This window comes from Pelmatolapia mariae, linkage group LG7, assembly GCF_036321145.2.
Source record: "Pelmatolapia mariae isolate MD_Pm_ZW linkage group LG7, Pm_UMD_F_2, whole genome shotgun sequence".
Classification (NCBI taxonomy): domain Eukaryota; kingdom Metazoa; phylum Chordata; class Actinopteri; order Cichliformes; family Cichlidae; genus Pelmatolapia; species Pelmatolapia mariae.
Genome location: NC_086233.1, coordinates 29,620,378 through 29,635,622, shown reverse-complemented (window position 1 = coordinate 29,635,622; position 15,245 = coordinate 29,620,378).

Genomic DNA, 15,245 nt, shown 5'->3' with positions numbered 1-15,245 from the left:
ATAGTAACTTCTACTCTTACTTGAGTTTTCGCAATGAACCATACAGCTGTTTTCATCAAATCCATCAGGGCAGTCTCTTTGTCCATCACACAGCTGATGTTTAGCAATGCACAGTGACGATCGAGGGCAGAGAACTGAAGGAGGAGTGCATGGTGAAGCAAAAGGAAAAGCAGGAGCCTTGGTTGTTGCAGTGTTGTAGTCTGGAAAGAAAGGAAACTATTAAACTGGTGTTTCATTTTGTAACCTGGGACAACATCAAATAAACCTTATTGAAACATTTAGTTACTCTACTTTGCTATTCCAGTTTTAGTTTTCAGTACTTACTGCAGCCCACTTCATCTGAGCCATCCACACAGTCTTTTTCTCCATCACACAGGAACTTCTTTGGGATGCAGCGCTTCCCGTCAGCACAACGATGCTCACAGCTCTTGATCAGTTTCTGGCAGTCAGCTTCATCTGAATGGTCCCGACACTGCCACCTCCCATCGCACACCTGAGCCTCAGGGATGCACATTTTCCCATGGGCACACTGAAACTCACCTGGGGTAGAAAGGAAAGTAATGACAATCAGCTGATCTCACAACTCCACTTGAAAGTACACGTGTTGATGTGACTTTAAATACAATTTGTTTTAAGCAATAAAATAAGAGTTTAAACAATAAACAGTTAAATAAATGACATTTAAAGTGGGAAAAAAACCCAAACCTTTTTTGCAAATTCCTGGACATCCTTCTTCATCAGATCCATCCATGCAGTCTTTTTCTCCGTCACATACGTGGCTGAGTAAAACACACTCTGTGCCATCATTACACATCTTTGCATTCCTATGGCACTGCAGCACATCATCTTTAGCTGCAGGAGTGGTCACACTCGGACAGCTCAGTTCATCCGATCCATCCTGGCAATGACGGCGTCCATCACAGACCAGACTCTTGGAGACACAGCCCATATGATCTTTGCAGAGAAAGTCAGCTATGGAGGGAAAAAACAATCTACCTTACAGATCAGAAAAAAATATAACTTTTTCAAAACTCATGTCTTTATTTCTTGGCTAAATATGTAGACTAAGCCTTTTTTTCCATGGCAAATTCAAGCACTTACTTGGGTTTACACAATGGACCGCACAGTCATTTTCATCAGATCCATCGGGGCAGTCTCTCTGTCCATCACAGAGCTGATTTTGAGAGATACACAGTGATGATCCAGGGCACAGAACTGAAGGAGCAACGCAACGTGATGCAGTGAAGACAGGAGACTCTGATGATGGAGCAGCAGCCTGATCTGGAAAGAGTAACCTGTGTTAGGTTCAGCATGTAGCAGCAACGTGAAACTTATAAATACTAGGTTTGGTTCATTTGAATCTTCTGGTTTCCTTCTTGCAGCTTCTCAGCACTTACTGCAGCCCACTTCATCTGAGCCATCCACACAGTCTTTTTCTCCATCACACAGGAACTTCTTTGGGATGCAGCGCTTCCTGTCAGCACAACGATGCTCACAGCTCTTGATTGGTTTCTGGCAGTCAGCTTCATCTGAATGGTCCCGACACTGCCACCTCCCATCACACACTTGAACCTCGGGGATGCACATTTTCCCATGGGCACACTGAAACTTACCTGGGATGGAAAGAAGACAATCAAGGACGAAGCCATTTGCATTTGCACCCTCACATGTACAGGTTTAAACAAGGTAACATTAAGCTCATATCATCATCATCAAAAAACAAAGCTCAGACATTTAAAGATTAACTAAATGAAGTTTAAATTGGAAAAAAAGAAATAAACAAAAAAAAAAAAAAAAAAAAAACCCAAACCTCTTTTGCAGGTATTTTGACATCCTTCTTCATCAGATCCATCCATGCAGTCTTTTTCTCCGTCACATACGTGGCTGAGTAAAACGCACTCTGTGCCATCATTACACATCTTTGCATTCCTATGGCACTGCAGCACATCATCTTTAGCTGCAGGAGCAGTCACACTCGGACAGTTCAGTTCATCTGATCCATCTTGACAGTGAGAGAGTCCATCACAGACCAGACTCTTGGAGACACAGCCCCTTCGGTCCTTGCAGAGAAAGTCTCTGTCATCAGGACACTTCTTCACGCACTTCTCATCGGAGCCATCGGGGCAGTCTTGTTTTCCATCACATATCTGTGCTGGTTCTATGCACAAAGAGGAATCTGGACACAGAATTGAAGGACTGATGCAAGGTTGCTCTGTGTGAAGGTTGACGGAAGGAGATACAGTTGAGCTGAGTGTTTCTGTGTCAGTAGTCATACTTGCACCATCTACAAAAATATTAAACGCAATGAATCAGCAGTGCTGTAGACTTCAAGATACCATTTCTTCATTATAAATTAATGGAGTTGCTTTAACTAAAGGGCACATGGAAGTACTTTATAGTGTTCCATCTATTACTAGCTCACTACAGTCAGTCTTTAAAATAATTCAACAGATGAATACAAGAAATGATACAAATAATATGAAAATTATACACTTAGAAATTACCAGCCACACATCCCTCTTCATCTGAGCCATCACTGCAATCCTTCTCCCCATCACACACATGGCTGTACATAACACACTCATGGCCATTTTTACATCGTTTGAAACCATTGCGGCATCTGAGAGGAGTTTGTCTGGTGCCGAAGCCATTCACGGAGGCTTGACAGAGAGAACATTATGCGTTAAAGGGCAGACTGTTTGGGCAAGCAAACAATCAAGTCACACATTTTCTTTGATTAACCGCATCTTACAGGTGGCAGTAGGATTTGGTGATTGACAGAGCTTCTCGTCAGAGCCATCAGGACACTGGGCTCGGCCGTCGCACACTTGCATTCCAGGGACACATTTTTTCTGGTTGCTGCACAAGAAGTCATCTGATGTGCAGGAACAAAAAGGTGCAGGTTTGAGAAGCACAGAGGTGGTTATTTAACACTGGAGACAACACTTGAAGGATTTAATGTAAGCTGCTTCTACAAGATATCAGAGCGCATATGATGCTTGATGAAAATACAAAGATGATTCAAAATAAAGAACTTCACCTTTTCTTTGAATCTTTCTAACAGCAAGTGCACACCCACGTTTGGATGTGGCTGCATGAATGATAGCTACCTTTCTTTATGGTAATTTAACCACTTACTTGGGTTTTCACACTGGACAGCACAGCCGTTTTCGTCAAAACCATCGGGGCAGTCTCTCTGTCCATCACAGAGCTGATTTTGAGAGATACACAGTGATGATCCAGGGCAGAGAACTGAAGGCGCAACGCAAGGTGATGCAAAAGTGAAGACAGGAGACTCTGATGATGGAGCAGCAGCCTGATCTGGAAAGAACAAACTGTTAGGTTCAGCATGTAGTGTCTATTAATCTATTAACAAAAGATAAGACGATAGAAAAATCAAACTTTTTTATAGTAAATTTGCTTTGTTATATTCCTTTGCTATTGCAGCTTCTCAGTACTTACTGCAGCCCACTTCATCTGAGCCATCCACACAGTCTTTTTCTCCATCACACAGGAACTTCTTTGGGATGCAGCGCTTCCCGTCAGCACAACGATGCTCACAGCTCTTAATTGGTCTCTGGCAGTCAGCTTCATCTGAATGGTCCCGACACTGCCACCTCCCATCACACACCTGAGCCTCAGGGATGCACATTTTCCCATGGGCACACTGAAACTCACCTGGGATGGAAAGAAGACAATCAAGGACAATGTTACTTGCATTTGCTCCCTCACATGTACAAGTTTCAAAGTAAAACAGATGTTATCATTTTCAATAACATTAAGTTCACTCTGTCAGGGTCAACAAGCTATTTTCAGACACAAAAAGATTAAATATAAAGTGAAACAACCTTTTTTGCAAATTCCTGGACATCCTTCTTCATCAGATCCATCCATGCAGTCTTTTTCTCCATCACATACGTGGCTGAGTAAAACACACTCTGTGCCATCATTACACATCTTTGCATTCCTATGGCACTGCAGCACATCATCTTTAGCTGCAGGAGCGGTCACATTCGGACAGATCTGCTCATCTGATCCATCCTGGCACTGAGGGTGTCCATCACAGACCAGACTCTTGGAGACACAGCCCATATGGTCCTTACAGAGAAAGTCAGCTATGGAGGGAAAAAACAAGTAAAACAATCTACCTTACAGATCAAAAAATAACTGTTTCAAAACTCATGTCTTTATTTCTTGGCTAAATATGTAGACTAAGCCTTTTTTTCCATGGCAAATTCAAGCACTTACTTGGGTTTACACAATGGACCGCACAGTCATTTTCATCAGATCCATCGGGGCAGTCTCTCTGTCCATCACAGAGCTGATTTTGAGAGATACACAGTGATGATCCAGGGCAGAGAACTGAAGGAGCAACGCAACGTGATGCAGTGAAGACAGGAGACTCTGATGATGGAGCAGCATCCTGATCTGGAAAGAGTAACCTGTGTTAGGTTCAGCATGTAGCAGCAACGTGAAACTTATAAATACTAGGTTTGGTTCATTTGAATCTTCTGGTTTCCTTCTTGCAGCTTCTCAGCACTTACTGCAGCCCACTTCATCTGAGCCATCCACACAGTCTTTTTCTCCATCACACAGGAACTTCTTTGGGATGCAGCGCTTCCCGTCAGCACAATGATGCTCACAGCTCTTGATTGGTTTCTGGCAGTCAGCTTCATCTGAATGGTCCCGACACTGCCACCTCCCATCGCACACCTGAACCTCGGGGATGCACATTTTCCCACGGGCACACTGAAACTCACCTGGGATGGAAAGAAGACAATCAAGGACGAAGTCACTTGCATTTGCACCCTCACATGTACAGGTTTAGAGAATAAAAGATCTAATCAGTTTCAATAATATTAAGTTCATTATGTCACGGAAAAATTAAATATAAAGTTTAAAGTAAAACAACCTTTTTTGCAAATTCCCGGACATCCTTCTTCATCAGATCCATCCATGCAGTCTTTCTCTCCATCACATACATGGCTGAGTAAAACACACTCTGTGCCATCATCACACATCTTTGCGTTCCTATGGCACTGCAGCACATCTTGAGCTGTAGGAGTGGTCACACTCGGACAGTTCAGCTCATCTGATCCATCCTCGCACTGAAACAGTCCATCACAGACCAGACTCTTGGAGACACAGCTCCTTCGGTCCTTGCAGAGAAAGTCCTCAAAAGGACACCCTTTCACACAATTCTCATCAGATCCATCAGGGCAGTCTTTTCTTCCATCACATATCTGTGCTGGTTTAATGCACAAAGAGGAATCTGGACACAAAATTGAAGGACTGCTGCAAGGTAGCCTGTAGTGAGGTTTAATGAACGGTGTGAGTACAGGAGAATCATTTGAGGGCCGTCTCTCTATTTGCATTGTAGAATCTCTCTCTGCAACATCTAGAAAAATGACACCAAGATGCAGAAATTTAAAATTATATTTTAACATGTCAATATATCAAACTTGAAAAGAAACTTGGCATAAATACTGACTGCATCGTTCTTCATCTGAGCCATCTTGACAGTCTTTCTCTCCATCACAGATGCTGATATTGAGGACACATTGATTCCCATCTTTGCAGATCGTGAACCCCAAACGGCATTTCAGAATGTTTCTCCCAGGAGCAGCCGTGGCTGCGCTCGAACAGTCGACCTCATCAGAGCCGTCGTGGCAATGAAATTCACCGTCACAAACCAGGCTTTTAGATACACAGCTGCGATGATCTTTGCAGAGAAAGTCATCTGGAATAAAATTATTGAACAGGACATACAGTGTCAAACTTTCAAAGACATAAAATGCTAAATATTTTTTAAACTGAGAAAATGAACTACTGCTTTGGTGCTTACTTTTCGAGGGGCAACTTTTTACGCAGTTCTTTTCATCAAAGCCGTCAGGGCAGTCACTATGTCCATTGCAGAACTGGTCTGGAGATATGCAGAGGTAAACAGAAGAAGGACAGAGGACAGAGGGACTGGTGCAGGCCAGGAGAGTTCGAGGAGAATGAGTGGTAGAACCTGGAGTTTTGTTTGATTGGTCCTTATTAGTTCTCGTGGTAGTCATGTTCTGTTGCAGGGCATCTTTAAAAGAAACAAGGAGTCATAAGTTAAACACAGTGACATGAATACTAATTAAATATTAAAATGAATTACAAAGCCGAAAACTAAACATACACCAAAACATCACATCGGTAAATAAAAAACAGTTGATTTTGTTTTAGGAAACTCACCGCAGCCCAGTTCATCTGATCCATCCTCACAGTCGTCCTCTCCATCACACACGTGACTATATAAAACACAGTCTTTGCCATCTTCACATGGCTTTGAGCCTCTGCGACATTTCATCACATTTGACCGACTTGTACGAGGAGCTGCAGTTGGACAATCAGCCTCATCCGAGCCATCGGCACAATCAGACCGACCATCACACACAAGACGTCTGGAAATGCAACTGCTCCGATCCTGGCATTTGAACTCCTCTGAGATCGAAAAACCTATCAGTAAGTCTCAATACGTTTTTGAGCTGCATCGCCAGTTAGAACAAGAATGTCAAGCTTGGGCATTTACCTATAGACAGACAAGCCCCAGGACAAAACTCGTCATCTCCTTCCGGGCAGTCCTTTTTCCCGTCACACAGCTGAGCTTCTGAGAGGCAGACTGATGAGTGTCTGCACAAAAACGATGGTTTCCTGCAAGCTTGAGAATGTAAAGACAATGCAATGGAATTAATGAGATGATCATGCATACCAGAAAAACGTCAAAGTGCTATATAAATCCGTTTCTGCTCTGACAGATGGTCTTACTCTGAACTGTCTGAATATCTATGAGAGCAGTGATTACTCTGATCACATGACCCGTCACAGCTGCATCTTGAATGGGGCTCCCATCACGCTGATCCCACAGAGTCATTACGTTGTCTGAAACTGACAAGAGAAAGGGCTCGAGGGCAGCTACGACTGAGCCTGAAATCTTCCATCTTCTTCCAGCTTGGTGGCTTCTCTCTCGCAGCAAACTTAATGTTGTTAAGCCTGTCATAAAAAAAGTCTTAATTAAAGGCAGCTTTAAAGTCCGTGTGGTGACAAGTTCAGCATTTTTTTATGTGGTTTGCTAATCCTGAGATTTGCAAGTATGTAAAACAAATCTGAATGAGTGTGGTTTGGAAATTTTAAGTTATTTTCTCCAAAGTTTGAGTTTGTAAGCTGAAATTTTGAGATAACTAACCCCCCCCAAATGTATTTATTATCCCCAGGGGTCATAACAAGCTTCCACACACCAATCCAACGATAAAACTAACCTGCCATTTTTGAGTTCCACAGCAGGCTATTAGCCCTGAGGTCAAAAGCGATGCCCCCACTCACTCCTCCAGCTATGTGCAGCAGCTCTTTAGCGTCACCTCCCAACATGCTCATGCTGAGAATTCGATCTTCTTCTAGCCAGATGATGGTACCCCGCAGCCAGTCCAGATACAAGTTTTTAATTTCCTTTGTTGTGTAGTAAAGCTGCTTTGGATAGTAGCTGCCAGCTGTGATTGTCCCGATGGTGTTTCGATGACATGACACCCAATAAAGGCTTCCGCTCCTCTGGTCCACATTTATCAGACAAACTAAAAAGAAATAGAAATATGTTGAAAGAAGGTATGTTGACAGTCATTTAAGGTAGAAACTAATTAAGTCTTAACATTTTTTTTTTAAAAATCTGTTGAACCACCACTCTTAAGACTTTTGTCACTGCACATCAATAATAAGCAACATATGTGAACAAATCCGTGCTAACCTGGCAAAGGTGTTGGGACCAGCTCAGCGGTGACCTCTGTTAAACCGATGCGTTGAATGTGGCCAGTTTGGTTTGCCCAGTAAAGCCAGTCTCTGTCCCAGTCAATCTCAAAAGAGAGGATCCCCTCATTGGTGGTGAACAGCTGGCTTTCAATGAACCCTTTTTCTTCCAACTCCAACAAGATGATTTCCGTATTTGTAGCATAGAGAAACCGTGGATCTGTGACAGTGAATAATATTACAGATCATTTTTTGTGTTTTCTTGTAAAGTGTAAATGCATTTTTTTTTAACCACAACTGATTTAATAAGTTTGGGCCAGAATTAAAAGTGATGTCTTTTTTTACGCTAACAAAGATAAAAAAAAAAAAAGTTTTAGGAAACCTACTTTCACATGTCCCATCCAGCAACAGCAATTTGAGGTTTGGACAAGAGCAGGTGAATCCAAGAGGGTTGCTTTTAGTTAGCTGGCAGAGGTGACAGGGTGTTTTTGCACATGCAGAATAACCTGATGAAGACAATGAGAGGACTATTAGGTGCAACACAATCCACTATGAAGACCAAGAAAGCTCTATTAACAACTTTTAAATACATTTTACAACGTCAACCTTGTTTTGTATCCAATTTAAAACAGCTTAAATTGCATATAAATTTCAAAACAGATCTTCAGATAGGAAAACTGATCAACAACCATGTTTGAGAACACCATAAGATTTACCTTGAGGCTGTTGTAGGTCATGGTAAACAGCTAATACTGGCAGTGTGGGTTCCCATATAAATTTTCTCTGGCTCAGTTGAGTCTGTGGAGCCTGCCAGAGTCCTTTGTTATCAACCCAATAAAACGAACTTTCAAACACAGCAAGGCTCAGCGGTGCTCTCCTGCTGAACAGTCCTGTGTAGGAGTAACGGCCACTCCCATCCACCTTCACAGTCTCTATGGACTGAACGGGGGGGGGACAAAAAAAAAAGTCATCATGACCGAGTGCGAGTATTTTAGCCAACTTTATTTTATTAAGAACAGCAAAGAGCTCAAACTATGAGGACTCCCTCACCTCGTCAGGTTACATAGAAGAGATTGTTGCGATGTATAGAAAGGAAAAATGTGAGAATATGACACATCTGTGATGGAGAGGTAAAATATCTGCTGAGTGGTTGGGTTGGCTTTGCAGCCACGGGACTTGCAGTGGTTGAGTCAACTATAAAACCTTTGGATATCAAAAATATTCTACAGTCAAACGCGAGGCCACCTGTCGGATGGCTAAGGCATGGGCCAAGTAACAGGACTAAACACAGCAGCAAATCTACAACAGGGCGGCTGAAAAAGAAAAATTGCTGCAACAGTCCAGTCAAAGTCTAGACCTCAACTAGATTGAAATTCTGTGCTGGGGCCTTAAGAGAGCTGCGCATCAACAACCTTAATGAATTAAAGCAATGCTGTAAAGAAGAGTGAGCCAGAATTCTTTCACAATGATGTGAGAGACTAAAAATCAAACAAATGTAATGCTGACAAGGTTTAAAAGATACTGAATCATGGGCTGCACTTGCTTTTGAATCCTGTAAAAACTACAAACTACTTCACAAAATCCAAGTTAACGCTTTTCAAATTCTCACATGTGTAATACAGACAAAAACGTATCTGAGAGCTTCAGGATAAAAAGACTTTGTCGGGGTAAAAAGAACAGTGGCATGTGGTGAAAAAAAGAAAGTAGGGCGCACAGACAAACTTTTTTTGATTATTATTAACTTTAAAGAGCGTAAAGTAAATGCTTTTTGATTTCAAGTGTATCCCACAGGGGTGGCATTTGCATTTATTTATTATAAATAAAATCAATACATGCCCAGGAGTGACCGAACTATTCCCAGATATGTAAACTTTTTTAATTATTTCTAATAATGAGAAAAAAATCTGAGCACTTCTGATCAGGAACAAAGCAGCAAATAAAAATGGTTTCTATGCAACAGGCCCCGTGTGTGATGAACTGTGATGGAGAACATTTGGGCTTTTGATCCAAATCTCACCCTCTTAAAGTCACTGATCCAGTACAGCCGTCTGGCAGCTACATCAGCAGTGAGGCTGTGGGCAGACTGAGCAGTGATGACCGCCAGAGGGCTTCTTTCTGAGGCATCCATCCAAGACTTTTCTATTGTCGCCCTGTCACCTGGACCCGTATTGATCCAGAACATCAAGCTGGGAGGCAGAAAGCAGCGAATATGAATAAGCAGCACTAAGCAGTGCATCATCGATTTTCATCAACCTGTAAAATAGTAACTGCACCTCCTGTATTTGACATACCCTAAAATGTTGACCTTTGTCCACCATTATGCCCGAATGAAATATCAAATTTGATCACTTTAAAATTCAGTCACATGTAGCAGATAAGCCATACAGACCTTTCTACAGGGATGACGACCAGCTCCGAGGGCCTGATGTTTTTGCTGAGCAGAGCAGTGTAACTTTTTCCATCAGAACTCTGCAGGTAGATGGACTCCGTCTTCTCATTGGCCCAGAACAGATTCCCACTGAGCCAGTCACAAGCTAAACCTTTGATACCAGGCTCTCCTGTTTAGGAACAATAAACAAATAAATTAATGGTTGGCAAGTAGAAAATAACTACAAAAACACTATGCAAGAAACCATGCAAGAAACAATTTAATGTGAGGATACGTTCTTGAATTAAAGAGTAAACCTACCAGTATAGGCTGTCCAGCTTTGCTGTCCATCACTTTTGTAAATGTTGCCACGGCTGTCAGCCCAGTAGTACCACCCCCGCGCAACATCAAACGCCAAGACCACAGAGTCAAATATTGAACTCTGAATAATTTCAAACTGTTGAGATTTCACATTCAATAATCCTAAAGCTGTCCCCCCAACCAGCAGCAATCGGACAGGATTAGCTGTAAATGCAGATTCATACAGGACACTGTTAGTGACGCTTATCCAATAATTCATGCATTTCATTTAATCATCAAGGCCTCACTTGATAAATTTGCATCTACAGGAAAAGTCTTTGATTACCTAAGTGCTCTTTGTTCTTGATCAAACAGAGTTTATAGCTTTTGTCACCACCTTACCTACATCAAAGTCACCTATTAGCATATCATTAATCAGACATCATAAGTGCACTTTGATGTTGGTGTTGATCGTTTGAGAGGACGAAACCAAATTCAGAATGGATTCTTACAGCATAACAAAGGCCTCACACCCATTAGCTTTGTCCTAGCAAAGTCCTTGACTTAAGTTGGTACCAAACAAATTGGTGGAACATTATATTGACAGAATGTAGCGTCAATTTTATAAACAGGAAAAACACTTTCACTTTACCTGAAGCCACACATGTTGAGTTTTCATTTAGTTTGAATCCCTCTTTGCAGTAGCAATAGTAAGAACCGATGGTGTTACTGCAGTGATGAGCACAGGGGTCGAAAGGTGGAGCACATTCATCCAAATCTGTAAGAAATTAAGAGTAAACATGTGCCAGCATGCATTTAAAAAATGTATCTGGAAAATTACAAAGTCACAGATATCAATTACTCCTGGAGTTGCATGAAAACAGGATCAGGGATGAAGGAATCATCTGCTCCTTTAGAAGGACACGGACACCTCGTACTTCAAAACCTTTATTCTTTCTTTAATTTAGCATCATTTCAGTTTCTGCTATAAAACCTAGTATTGAAGGTAAACTGTCATTATCTTGTCACACACACCTTCACAGTCTGTTCCATTAGGAGACAGCTTATATCCAGCAGGACAAGAACACAGAACTCCCCTGGGTTCGTCAGTGCACACATGGCTACATCCACCATTGTCCATAAGGCAGGCACGCCCTGCAGGAGGTGGAATTTTAAGCATCAGTGTCACAGAAGACGACTTAATAGACAAAAACCATTGTATATTAGTGTTTTTTGTGATAATCAGTTGCATCAAGTGTACCGCAGGTTATGGGCTCATCGCTTTCATCAGAACAGTGAAACGTGCCATCACACTGCTCGTCAGCAGATAGACATGTCCCCTCAGGACACCGTATGCTGCCCTCACTGCACAGATCTGGGAGAAAAAAAAAAAATACATTAACCTTTTTAAGAATCAGGATAAAGATTTAAATGTTCATTTTTAGTTGCATGATGCATCAGTGCATGAAAAGGTGTATTCACACTTGAACTCAAACGTTTTTGATTCCATCCAAAAATCTGCCATTTTACCTCTGGTAATCTGGATTTACCTCTGCTGATAGTCTTGATTTGTATTTCAGTACATTTAACATGATTATGTCCCCATATATTTTTTTTTTATTTATTTATTTTTTTTTAATTTATCAGAACAAATGAGTCTATAAATATGTCTTAGTGGATGATAAAAATCCAAAATATTTAAAAAATTATTACAGTATAGCTGGATCTGTAATGGAAAATGTGACTTTTGGTAGTTTTGTTTAGAAAGTGTCACAAATACACAGAATGACATTTAGTTTCTTGTTAGGGCATTTTTCTCACCACAGTCCTTTTCATCAGAGTTGTCCATGCAGTCATCTATTCCATTGCACCTCAGCTCTTTAGGGATGCAGATGTGATTTTGACATGTCCAGTCAGAGTCCAGGCAGCCCTCTGTGACTGGACAGTTCTCCTCATCGGAGCCAGTGGGACACTGTTTTTGTCCATCGCAGCGGGCCGATGCTTTAACACAGCCAACAGAGTCCACACAAGGAAACTGACCTTTCGGACAATCAGAGCCTCGGAGTCCTGAAGGAAAGAAAACAAAAATATTAAAAGGTTCCATTCATTTACCCCTGAACCAACAACCTATACTTGAAGCTCAGGGGAGAAAAAAAAATGTCCTTTGCCTTTTGTGCTTCATTTAAAAGTTGTTTTGTTCAACATCACTTAAAGAGTCTCAAACTACAGCAGGAAAACAAAAATAGATGATACTGTAATGTGTAAAATTATGAGATTTTTTTTTTTTTTTTTTTGAACAGGGTGGGGGGGGGGGGGGGGGGGGGGAGCCCACCAGTGCAGTCCACTTCATCTGATCCATCCAGACAATCTCCATCACATCTCCACACAGCAGGGATACACCTTCCATCGTCACACTGCCACTGGTCATGACTGCACTCCGAGATTTGTCCTACAAAATGTGAAGAGTATGAACAAGAAATAAATGTGGTCAGACAAATTAAAACAATAACTTAGTTTTCCTCACTGGTTGTAATTGTATTAACAAAAAGTTGTACAATCATATGACATGTGAGTGGGGAAAAAGATGCAAAGCAGTCAGAAGTAGATGTTTAATATTCTATTTAAAATTTCTAATTAGAAAGACGACTTTCATACGGTTAAATGAATATCAAATGAAGTACATATCAGCTCATGATTCTCGGCGTACCTTTGCATGATTTGATCTAAATAAGTACTTCAGTGCTAAATGGGATCCAATGAACGGGGACTTTCGCTTATTTTAAACGTCCTGAAACTCTCTAATGTTGCTAGTTTCATACTAACTTGTCTCGTTGTTACAATCATTCTGTTTAGGCAAACTCCATGAAGCACAGATTATTTGAAATATAGCTCGTAACCCTGAACATCCATCTGCCGCACACAAGCAAAACCCTGACATATAGTGAACCCTAAAATCCACCCCGTAGAAACAGGTTTGCCTATTTTTGTGAAACTGAAAATGTCTACCCTTGGATAGTCAAAGAAAAAAAAATACCTCTCAAAACTCTCAAATGCGCCAGGAAAATCAAACAAACCAACAGGCGCCAATCCATGTCGACCTGCGCGGCTCATCGGGATAAACAGCAGCAGCTGAGAGGAAACGCTTTTATCCGGTAGCTGCGGCGGACAGAGTCACTTCCGATCAAGTTAAAAACGCGAAATAAAATTTGATTTATTCCGCTGTGTTTAAACTTAAACTCGACGTCTTCTTAAAAAGTGCCAAGTAAAACATACTTCCGTTATTTTTAATAATAGCAACCGCACCCTTGAATTAAGTTAATTTAAAGTTGCATTCGGAAAGCTTTCTTTTTTTATTAGCTGGTGATGAAGTTCTACCACCAAGTCAGGCTGATGAATTATTGCCCATTGCGAAAGGTTTTGTGGTTTTACGCACGGAAGGACAGTTACGATGTGTGTGCATGCAGTGATATTTTTGCACTGTCTTTCTAGATAATGATGTTGAAAAAGCGGCGGTCTCTTGTCAGTATTTCAGGCTCAACATGGTACCGTGTTACTGTGTGTGCAGTGCACTTTAAGGTTTTCATCTGGTTGTGTTACTTGTGCGCTGTTACATGAAAACATGAATTATATGCAATATGAAATTCTTTCGTTATGTCAATTAATGAAACAATTTGACAGTACTGCTTTTCATTCGTCCAACTAATTGAAACGAATTAGTTAAAGTTTTAAATAAAACTAGCTAGTTTGAATAAATTTTGTTTGATGTTGTCACAATGACTTAAAGGAATGAAACGACACCTTTGAACAGTTACACCTTTTCTTAAATGTTTTCATCAGAAGCACGGCAGCCTTCTTCTTTTCACCGAGGTCCCGAGGCTGTTTAGTTTATGAATGGAAACGATTAGCGGGCAGTTATCACTCTGGGTGTGTTAGCTTTTAATGGCTTTAGCGTCCAATGAAGGTCGTGCGCCTTTGGAAACGCAATATTAAGCAAGGAATGACTTACAGTTCCCAAAACAGTGGTCCAAATTAATTATACTGTCTTTGAACTTTTCCCTTGATTTTAATTGTTTTTTCTATATGTATTGATATTATATTATATTATATTATATTATATTATATTATATTATATTATTCTGATAATATGCAGGAACACACGCGTTGCAGGTTTCTTTTAAAACAGTAAATTAAGGAGATCACCTGTTTGCTTTCGCATATTTTCATATTGTTTATTAATATTTTGCTGATTAGGCTTCCTGATATTTATTGAAAATGTTCAGTTCGTTCGATTAACAATACATTAAAATTAAATTTAATTAATAAAAAAAATAACAAACAAAAATCGTATTTATTTTGGTCTAAAATAACCTGTTATATTTTCCTGGACAGAAATAGGACACAAGGGGTTGCGCAGTTAATGTTAATGTTAATGATGTCATACAAAAAAAGCAGTTTTTTGATTAACTCTCTTTTTTCTTCCAATTAATCAAGGCGCAATTGTGTAGCTCGTAATCTCTTTAGCTAAAAAATATTATCATGCCTTTTAATCTGAGGGATCGCCAGTATACAAAACATCAATCAGAGTAGGGGACTCCACTTCAAAGAGCACTCGGTTTCGATAGCCCATAGGAGGTCCCTGTTATACTGTAGTCTTTGTGCGCTCCCTTAGATCACAGGCGTCCTTCAGCCATTAGAGGCCTGACAACTGTCTTCAAAGAACTTCAGAGAGACACGTGTGATTATAAATCCGGTTCTGGGACTATACCTGACCATTCTGGATTTGCCTACCGAAGAGACAACACGACAAATT